A 9,756-nucleotide genomic window follows, 5' to 3' on the forward strand; every position below is an offset into this window, starting at 1 on the left:
AGTATGTAAGATGTTGCATTGTTGGGAGTCAAGTGTAAGAGCAAAGTATACAGTAAATGGCAGGACCCTATGAGCACTGGTGTACATTGTAATCTTGCGGTAGTAGTCCTTAGGCGCTGGAAATAGCAACACAAGTGTATAGGGTGGCAAAGGAGGGTCATGGTGCCCTAACCTTCAGTCAGGGAGTTGGGTGTAAATATACGGAAGTCATGTTGCAACTGTATAAAATTTTGGTTAGGCTGCATTTTGATTATTGTTTGCTGTTGGGTCATTTTACAAGAAGAATGTGGAGGGTTTGGAAAGGGTGCAGAAGGAACTGTCTGGGATGTTGCCTGGATTTGAAAGTATACCTATACGAAGAGGATGGACAAACTTGGGTTATTTTCTCTTAAGTATCAGAGGCTGAGGGGCCTCTTATAAAGTATACTAAATTATGAGAAGCATAGGTAGCCATTTTCGCAGGGTGGAAATGTCAAACACCAGAGGGTATAACTTTTAAGTTGAGAGGGGAAAACCTTAAAGGAGGTTTAGAAGGCAAGATTATTCCAGAGTTATATAGTCAAGAGTTGTACAGCTCAGAAACAAGACCTTTGGCCCAACTGCTCCATGCTGACCACAGCACTTTACTGGCTGGCTCCAGTTGTTCATGTTTGTTCCATAACCCTCCTAGCCTTTCCCCTCCATCAACCCATCCAAGTGCCTCTTTAGTGTTGTGATTGTACCTGCCCTGACCATTTCCTCTGGCAACTCATTTAAGGTACTCACTATCCTCTGTGTAAAGAAGTTACTTCTCAGGTTCCATAAGTCTCTCCCCTCTTATTTTGCATCTGTGCCATCTAGTTTTGGACTCCCCAGTCCTGGGGGAAAAGGCTATTGCTTTATCTACACCCCTCATGATATTATGAATCTATGAGCTCACCCCTTTTTCTCCTGCACTCCAGGGAATAAGGTCCAATATGACTACCCTCTCTCACCTATAACTTGGGCCCTGTAGTCTTTCTGCACCCTCTCCAGCTTGACAATGTCTTTTCTCTAATAGTGTCACCAAAACTGTACACAATACTTCAACTGCGGCCTCACCAGTATTTTGTATAACTGCAATAAATGTCCTTACTCATAAACTTGGTGCCATAACTGATGAAGACCAGCATGCTGAGCACTTTCTTCACCACTCTGCCGAAGGGTTTCGGCCTGAAACGTTGACTGTACTCTTCCTAGTTGCTGCCTGGCCTGCCGAGTTCCTCCAGCATTTTGTGTGTGTTGCTTCTTCACCACCCTGTCTATTTGTAAGGCTGCTTTCAGCAAACACTGCACATGCATGTGGGTCCCCCTGTCCGGAATACTCATCACTCATTCACTGTATGAGAGTGGTAAGTACCTGGAATGTACTGCCAGGGAAGGTAGTGGAAGCACATGCAACAGTAATGCTTAAGAGTCATTTAGACAGGCTCATGAATATGGAAGGCTTGGAAATGGCTTATCATCGTATGTACTGAGATATAGTGAAAAGTTTGTCTTCCATACTGTTCGCACAGATGAAATCATTACATAGTGGATTGAGGTAGAATAAGGTAAAATAATATCAGTTCAGTTTAAAGTCAAACAGCTACAGAGAATGTGCAATGCAGGTAGATAACAAAGTGCAAGATCGTTATAAGGTGAATCGCGCGGTCGAAAGCCCCTCACACCAGGGAGCCATTTAATAATCTTACACAGTTGTGCAGGATGTAGGCCCTGTGCAGGCAGCTGGGGTGAGTTTAATTTGGCATTGTGTTTGGCATAGACATCGTGGGCTGAAGAGCTGTAGCTGTGCTGCACTGTTTTATGTTTTAGGACCAGCACTAGTGTGGCTGGGATTGTGGCTTCCGTGCTTCTGAGTTTCATCACACTAACAGAAAAGGAGTTTAAGTAGCCTGCGGTATGTTTAGCAAATTTACTCTGCTACTTACTGAAAATTTGGTGCATTCTTGAAATTTTTCATTTTCATCCTCTCTGGTCTACATCATATATGGCAGGCTATCTAATAAGGTCGTGGCCAAGTGGTTAAGGCATTTGACTAGTGATCTGAAGGTCGCTAGTTTGAGCCCCAGCCAAGGCAGCGTGTTGTGTCCTTGAGCAAGGCACTTAACCACACAGTGCACTGCGACGACACTGGTGCCAAGCTGTATCGGCCCTTGCCCTTCCCTTGGACAACATTGGTGGCGTGGAGAGGGGAGACTTGCAGCATGGGCAACTGTCGGTCTTCCATACAACCTTGCCCAGGCCTGCGCCCTGGAGAGTGAAGACTTTCCAGGCACAGATCCATGGTCTCGCAAGACTAATGGATGCCTTTAAATTTAATCCAATAAGCAGATTAAATTAAAGCATTGGGTTACAGTGTCAACTGATTTTTCCAAGATACATCTGTCTGTTGGAAAAAATATGCTCACATTAATCCCATAATTTTAAAACTGAAGCAACAGTTCTGGGGGGGGGGGAATGAGGAAATCGAAGAGCAGCAGGTCCACTTAAAATGAAAGCTGAAATAAATTAGTGATACTAAAAGAATGGTATTGGAGAAATTAACAAGACTAAGAGTAACATCCAGTTAATCCTCCCCAGGTTACAGAAAGGTTCCATTCCTGAGAACTGTACCTAATCTGACCAGGTCACAAGTTAGAAATGTCGCAACAAACCAAGTTCTCACAGCAGAAGATGCCTACTGAGGTGGGTTGTCCCGTAGGAATAGGTAATCTGAAGAAGCATTTTAATTCTGGTTTTGCTCTTAATGGCAAAGCTGATATTAACAATTTATCCTAAGCCTGTCTCTGGCTAACTATGATATTCTTTTAAAAGATTTTTGTTGTAGACAGGGGCCTGAATGACACATCTCTTATAGGGTTTGCAAAACAGGTATCAACATGTCAATTAGAAAGTATTTTTCTTGGGTGCAATGTGGTGACTTCCAGCCAGTGTTAAGAACCATCACCTGCCAACTCCCCAGCAGCCAGCACTTTTAGCCAGCAGTGTTCCAAATGCTTGTTCAGATGTACAGGCTATGCATAAGGGAGGAGTTTATAAACTGGGAAGAATCTGTGTCCTGATTTCGAAGTATATTACCTTTCCTTTATGTTGCTGAAGCAAAATTCTGGAAATCCAAACCAACATCATCAGAAGCACTGCAATGGTTATCAAGGACAATTTGGGATGAACAAAAGTACTAACTTTATCAGTGATATCTATTTCACATAAACAAATGCTTAAAAATAACTCCTTATTTGCTTATTTAATGATTGGTGCCTGGCTGGGATAAGCCATCCTGTGACCTCAATAGATAATGAGGCTTTCATTTTTCCTTTGTACTTCATATATCTACAAGATGTAAGAAATGGTGATATATGGCATATCTGTGAGCCAATGTGATGGGATTTTTGACAGTGCAGTTTAACATTGGAAAGATAAACTTAGAGCTGTGAGTATACCAGGATCAGGGACTCTAAAGGTAAACTTTACTGATACATTTGGATGAACTAATTTCACATAATAATCATGGAAGAATGTAGGAACTTTGCTCTAAAGTCATTGAGTTCAGACGCAAAGTGATTCTGTACTAGATCTTCCTCAATATCTCTGATTTTTTTTCTTTAATTTTCCAGCTGGAAATTCAGTACATCATGTTCTGCATAACTGTTTCACAAAACATCTCACAGCATGTGTTAGATACAAGATACTAGTTAGTCCTGACGAAGGGTCTCGGCCTGAAACGTCGACTGCACCTCTTCCTGGAGATGCTGCCTGGCCTGCTGCGTTCACCAGCAACTTTTATGTGTGTTGCTTGAATTTCCAGCATCTGCAGAATTCCTGTTGTTTGCAAGAATAAAGTTTTGATGCTTCAGGCTGAGACCTGAAACGTTCCAAGCTGATGCCGATGAACCACGGTAATGTGTTGCGGACTACTTACAAAACTTTTAAATATACCTCTTTTGAATTATTCTCACTGCAACCTGTAGCCTATAATTTCCCCTCAAGCGCTACTGATTCAGAGAAGGCAAAAAGTGGTGGTGTCTGTGTTTCATAATAAGTTTTGTCGTGCTTAGATGGAGTGGTCTTGTTGCACTCTTGTTCCCTGACCTGGAACACCTAATGATTAAGTGCCAACCGTTCAACTTTCCAAGAGAGTTCTCCTCTGTAATCCTGACCGTAGTTTACATACCAGCAAAAGCCAACATTAATCAGGCACTCAAAATATCGAATGCTATCAAATGTTATCAGCAAACAAAAAAGAGCATACTCCAACACATTTCAAACCATATTTGGGGACTTCAATCAGGCTTGTTTGAAGAAATCTCTGCCCAGTTACCATCAACATATCTGCAGCACCAGCGGTCCCAACACACCTGACCACCGCTATACAACATATAGCAATGGGTAGACTGTACTTTGGGAAGTCTGATCATTTGGCAGATCTTCTACCTGCATACAAGGAGAGACTAAAGAGCAAAGCTCCAGAGATAAGGACATCAAAGAGGTGGTTGTGGGAGGCAGAGGAGTGGTTATGGGATTGCTTTGAATCAGTGGATTGGGCCGTGTTCAAGGAAGCTTCTGAAGATCTGAATGAGTACACCATGGTTGTCACGGACTTTATAAAAACGATTATAGATGAGTGTACCCCTACAAAATCATTCAGAGTCTTCCCCAGCCAAAAACCCTGAAGAATCATGATTTCAGCAATCTGTTGAGGGCTAGATCAATGGCATTCAGGTCTGGCAACCAAGTAAGATACAAGAAGTCCATGTACAATCCACAGAAGACCACCTCATGTGCGGTGGCAATTCCAGATCAAACCTGAATAACTGAAGGATGCTCGATAGCTATTCCAAGGCTTGAATGCTATCACCTCTGACAAAGTGAAATCAAATGACATGGGTGACAATAAGGCTTCACTGCCAGATGAGCTCAATGCCTTCTATGTTCACTTTAACCATCAAAACATGGAGGAACCTTCATGAAATCCCACAGCCCCCAATGACCCCATGATTTCAGAACCCGAGGTCAACATGAGAGCATCCTTCAGGAGGGTGAACCCATGGAAAGCATCTGGCTGACCACTAAAGACCTGTGCTGATCAACTAACTGGAATGTTCATTGATATCTTTGGCCTCTTGCATCACCAGTTGGAGGCACTCACCAGCTTCAGGCAGGCTTCAATTATACCAATGCCTAAGAAACACGTGGTAACCTGCCTCAACAATTGTCATCCACAATCTCCATCAGCACAGGTGCACCACAAGTTTGTATGTTTATCCCTCTGCTCTACCCACTTTATATTTATGACTGTGAGGCTTAGCACAGATCCAATGCCTCATTTATGTTTGCGCCTGACATCACTGTCGCTGGCTGAATCAAAGGTGGGGATGTTTCAGCATATACTGCAGGAGGGAGATTCAAAATTTGGCTGAGTGGTGCCACAACAGCAACCTCTCACTCAATGTCGGCAAGACCAAGGAGCTGATTATTGACTACAGGATGTGGAAACTGGAGGCCCATGAGCCAGTTCTTATCAGGAATCAGAGGTGGTGAGGGTCAGCCACTTTAAGTTCCTTGGTGTTATCATTTCAGAGGATCTGTCCTGGACCCAGTATGTACAGTAAGTGCTTTTATGAAGAAACGAAGGACAAAGCCTCTTCATCCTTAGAAGTTTGCGGAGATTCAGCATGACATCTAAAACTGTGGCCAACTTCTACAGATGTGTGGTGGAGTGTATATTAACCGGTAACATCACAGCCTAGTATGGAAACACCAATGCCCTTGAATTAAAATCCTACAAAAATTAGTGGATGCAGCCCAGTCCATCAAGGGTAAAACCCTCCCCACCATTGAGCACATCTACTCAGAGCACTGTTGCAGTAAAGCAGCATCCATTATCAGCGACCACCCACCACCCAGGCCATGCTCTCTTCTTGCTGCTGCAATCAGGAAGAAATACAGGAGCCTCAGGACCCACAGGACCCACACCACCAGCTTCAGGTTAAAGGTTATTACCCTTCAACCATCATGCTCTTGAACCAGAGGGGATAACTTCACTCACCCCATCACTGAGCTGTCACACAACCTATGGACTCACTTTTAAGGACTTTTCATCTCATGTTCTTGATACTTATTGCTTGCTTGCTTGTTTGTTTGTTTGTTTATTTATTTATGCATTTGCAGTTTGTTGTCTTTTGCACAGTGGTTGAATGCCCAAGTTGGCGCTGTCTTTCCCTTATTGTGTATTTATTGAGTATGCCCACAATAAAATGAATCTGAGGATAGTGACATATACTGTCTGTACTTCAATAATAAATTTACTTTGAACTTTTGAACTGTACCTCCCTCCTAATGGCAGCAGTGAGAAGAGGGCATGGCCTGGATGGTGGGGTCTTTGATGATGGATGCTGCTTTCGCGTGGCAGTGCTCCCTGCAGGTTTGCAAAATTTATTATTGTTACTGGTCGTTGCTTATTGGTTGTTCTGTTTAATGTGATGCTACTTTGTTGGCTCCCAAAATGAAGTTAACTCAAAGGGAAGGTGATACAAGGCACACACCAGCTTTTAGAACTTATCATCTGAATCTTGGGGAAAATAATAAAATTCCATTTGGTTTTAAAATCCTGCAAATGATACAATAAAATGAAAACTGAGGCAAGAGTTTCACAGCACAGATAATGGAAAAGAGTAAGTCATGTTCCTTACAGTGATTCCAGACAGTAAAATGTGTAGCTGTAAATTTCCATCTGGAGTTGCACTGAACGGAGGCATGGCTTGGAGAATGTTCTGGCCTGGACTCTCACCCATGTCACTATCATAATGACATTTTCCATTGGGTTCAATGTGAGATAGCAACAATAATCTGACTTTGCAGAATAACAAAAATTTGTGGAAAGTGAGGGCAATGTGATCAAGAAATATAAAAAATTGGGAAGAATGTCGGAATTTTGAATGCTTTGCTACCCTTTTATTCAGTACATTAGACAAAGCATAGAATCTGCCAGAAGCTTCCAGAATATTTTACTAAAAATAAAAGATCATTTGCTGTGGGGCCGGGTAGTAACTACTGTTGTCATCAATCTGGATGTCTTTGAGAGGACAAATGTCAGGTGCCTCCCAGGGGAAAGTCCAGAATTGGACTGAAGATGTGGAGCAGGCTATTTAAACAGCTTTCATCAGGCATGTCACAGGCTCCAAGGGAAGGGAAGGGGAGAGGAGGAGCATTTTGTGCCAGCATTTTGATAATTCCAGCAGCATTGGATGACTTTGGTGTGACATCATTTTGAGCCGAAAGAGACTTGACACAGTTTAGGTTTCCTGCTGTGAAACATTAACTGTTGTCGGAATGAAAGTTCAAACACTGAGGTATATTGTTCATCTACGTTTTCCCATTTTTTTAATATTAATATAGCATTTACTAAAAACTAGTCCTTCAGTAGACAAGTTTTAGAGGGTGGATGACACCTGGATTCAATTCTCTTTTCTAAAGTAATTATTTTGTCAGCTCTTGTGATCCTCAAAATATTTTCTTAATGATCATTCTCCCTGTGTGAACCTAGACAATGTTGTCTGGCTGTTCAGCCAATGGATGATATTAGAGCTGACATTCTCTCACCTTCTTGAGGTCAAGACACGAGAATGACTCACTCGTGATTAGGAATAAGAACTATATTGGGATTTTCACCATCTTTGGCCAGGCACATTGAGCTTAATGACAGAATTCTAATCACTGAAAGAGTTAACTTGCAAAGAGCAAAGAGCTCATGGACTGAACAGATTAGAATATTTGCGTATCACCTCTCTGGGGAGCCATTTACAAAAGGTTCTTTCTTATTTTCTCTTGCAAGACATCATTGATTTCCTGTCAAGCTGAATATTTAGTCAAAAATAACAATAAATCATTTGCAATAATCACATGAGAGAATTGCTCTACAATTTAAAGTCTGTACTTCTTTTCTTTACAGAGTACTTTGATCTTATATATATATGAAAATTGTTACTGGATTTAAACATATCTTTCAAAGGGTTAAATGTCATTAAACAGGAAGATGGAAAGTAACTATTAGATCTCAGATGGGAAATCTGATCCAGAAACCAATTTCCCCCGGGATCAATAAAGTATGACTATGACTAACTGGAGACAAGATTAGATAACTTTATCTTGCAGTAACTGTGCACATTCATTGTTGCTCCTGTTCCTATTCTTTTAATTTCAGTAGCAATCATTTCCAAGTTAAGGCCAATGGACGCTCCAGTGAAGGAGAGTAAAAGGTAGGTGGCAGAAGGGTAAAAGATAAATTTGATTAATAGGTAACATCAATTCCAGGCTTCTGGTAATACAGAGAAAAAAGACACAAGAAAACACACAATAACATTAAAAAAAATTAGAGTAGCAGGAGGTTAACTTGTCCCTCAAACCTGCCCTGGTGTTCAGCATGGTTTTTGTCTGATCTAATCCAGACCTCACCTCTTCCTTTCTGCCAGATCCCCATACTCTCAATTCTCCAATCTTTCAAAAGTGTATCTACCTCCACTTTAGACTATGAAATAGAGCAGAATTTGGCCATTCAGCCTGTCAAGTCTACACCGCCATTCGATCATGTCTGAGGAAAGTGGGAAGAGCCAAAAGAGAAGTTATTAAGTGTGAGAACCAGTTCCGTCAACTGGTTCTTCAGACTAAGGGTGTAGCTATGGGAACTCACATGGGCCCCAGCTATGCCTGCCTCTTCGTTGGTTATGTGGAACAGTCTGTGCTCCAAATCTATTCTGGCACTGCTCCCCAAATTTTCCTTTGGTACATTGACGACTACATTGGTGCTGCTTCCTGCACCCATGCTGAGCTCGTCAATTTCATCGACTTTACTTCAAACTTCCACTCAGCTCTCAATTTCACTTGGTCTATCTCAGACACTTCTCTCCCCTTTCTAGGTCGCTCAGTCTCCATCTCTGGAGACAGACTGTCCACTGACATCTTCTACAAGTGCACTGACTCTCATAACTACCTCGACTATACCTCTTCCCACCCTGCCACATGCAAAAATGCCATTCCCTATTCCCAGTTCCTCCGTCTCCACTGCATCTGCTCCCAGGATGAGGTTTTCCGTTCCAGGACATCTCAAATGTCCTCTTTCTTTAAGGATCATGATTTCCCTTCTACCGTCATCAATGATGCCCTCACCCGCATCTCCTCCATTTCCTGCACTTTGGCCCTCACCCCATCCTCCCGCCACCACAACAGGGACAGAGTTCCCCTTGCCCTCACCTACCACCCCACCAGCCTCCAGATCCAGCACATTATCCTCCGCAAATTCTGCCACCTTCAACAGGACCCCACCACTAAGCACATCTTTCCCTCTCCACCCCTCTCCACTTTACGCAGGGATGGGTCCCTCCGCGACTCCCTTATCCACACATCCCTCCCCACGGATCTCCCACCCGACACTTATCCCTGTAAGCGTAAGTGCTACACCTCCTCCCTTGCCACCATTCAGGGCCCCAAACAGTCCTTCCAAGTGAGGCAACACTTCACTTGTGAGTCTGTTGGGGTCATCTATCGCATCCGGTGCTCCCGGTGTGGCCTCCTCTACATCAGTGAAACCCGACGCAGATTGGGGGACCGCTTCATCGAGTACCTCCACTCTGTCTGCCACAACAGACAGGATCTCCCGGTAGCCACCCACTTCAACTCTGCTTCCCACTCCCATTCAGATATGTCCATACATGGCCTCCTCTACTGCCATGATGAGGCTAA

This window comes from Mobula birostris, chromosome 1 (assembly GCF_030028105.1).
Source record: "Mobula birostris isolate sMobBir1 chromosome 1, sMobBir1.hap1, whole genome shotgun sequence".
NCBI lineage: Eukaryota > Metazoa > Chordata > Chondrichthyes > Myliobatiformes > Myliobatidae > Mobula > Mobula birostris.